The sequence below is a fragment of the Mandrillus leucophaeus genome, unplaced genomic scaffold (assembly GCF_000951045.1).
Source record: "Mandrillus leucophaeus isolate KB7577 unplaced genomic scaffold, Mleu.le_1.0 Scaffold698, whole genome shotgun sequence".
NCBI lineage: Eukaryota > Metazoa > Chordata > Mammalia > Primates > Cercopithecidae > Mandrillus > Mandrillus leucophaeus.
In genome coordinates, this window is record NW_012107563.1 from 392,611 (window position 1) to 394,191 (window position 1,581).

General features: G+C 44.3%; 1 protein-coding gene across 1 annotated transcript in view; it reads right to left on the minus strand.

Annotated features, from left to right (window-relative positions):
* Positions 1 to 1,581, minus strand: part of LOC105527879 (T-lymphoma invasion and metastasis-inducing protein 2-like) — a 564,729-nt gene that overhangs the window by 292,685 nt on the left and 270,463 nt on the right. The window lies entirely within an intron of this gene.

The following is a 1,581-nucleotide window of genomic DNA, read 5'->3' on the forward strand; positions in this document are numbered from 1 at the left end:
CTGTTTCATTCAAGATCATGCAGCTGTTTTTGGCAAAACTACCCAAAACCCAGGGATCCAGTCTTCTTTTCAGTAATATATGCTGACTGCCTGGATTATTACCTCTGACTGGACAAACACCAAGAACAATTCGATGGAAACACATACAAGTTCTTTCAAACAGCTCATCTTCTGTCACCTGCCAAAATGGAGACAAGCAAAGGCACTGATAAAAGTCACATGAGTCCCAAAACATGTCACAAAACAGACTCAACAGAATGCACTTTTTTCTTGGAGGCAGGGGGTGGAGATAGAGTCTCGCTCCGTTGCCCAGGCTGGAGTTCAGTGGTGCAATCTTGGCTCACTGCAACCTCCACCTCCCAGGTTCAGGTCATTCTCCTGCCTCAGCCTCCTGAGTAGCTGGGATTACAGGCGGCCACCACTACACCCAGCTCATTTTTGCATTTTTAGTATAGACAGGGTTTCACCATGTTGGTCAGGCTGGTCTCAAATTCCTGATCTCAAGTGATCTGCCCACCTCAGCCTCCCAAAGTGCTGGGATTACAGGCGTGAGCCACCGTGCCCGGCCAGAATGATCACTTGTATATCATCAATAAGGAATCCAATGGTGAGAGAAAGTAGGACACAGAGACACATACAACCATCATACACACAAGGTTATAACCACCATACACGGAAGGTGGCCATGTGGAGGATGGGCCCTGAGGGTGGTGAGAATGAAGTGATTACTTCTCAAGAGGAAATGAAGGTTCAGAAAATGAGCAAGGAAAGCTTTAGAAGGATGCTTGAGATGAGCCAGCCTGGAAGGCTGGGGAAGCCAGTACTCTCGAGTTATTAAGTTGATGCAAAAGTGATTGTGGTTTTTGCCATTACTTTCAATGGCAAAAACCACAGTCACTTTTGCACCAACCTAATACAACAACAAAATTCCAATACAGAAGAAGATGCAAGCAAGTGGGACCTGCTAGGAGGGGGTGAGTGTATCCACAACAAATGGATCCAATCAGTGAAGTTTCTGAGTTTCTTTTAAATCTTGTGTAACCTCAAGGTATTTGCCCACATGACACACAGTGGTTTCCCATCAAGCAGTTCAGTAGATGATTGTCAAGGGAGGATTACTATGGCTAACTCCAGTTTCACAGAATGACTAAGATTTTCCAGAGGGAAAGTTCAAAATGGACACGTGAAATGGGAAAATACTTTGGTTTCTGATGCAGCAAACGTTCATTGAGCCTTCATGTATGCATGCAGTAGGTGTTGATCCCAGAGGTTTCAAATGCCACCAACACAAAAGATAATTTAATTCATTTTGATGGATTCCAGATGTGTTCTTCCTTCACTTCTGCTCATATGCACCAATGCGCTTTTGAGAGCCCTCATTTTCATCCAGCTTCATGGTTATGCAGAGTGATGAGAAGTATGACTATTATTCTGCCAATCATAACCTTAGTACAAGGCCTGAAGAAGAAGGTTAATGAGAAGGATTTAGTGGCTCCATTGCCAGGAGACACTGGGAATCATTAGAAAACAATTTTATGGCTGGGCACAGTGGTTCACACCTGTAATCCCAGCACTTTGGGA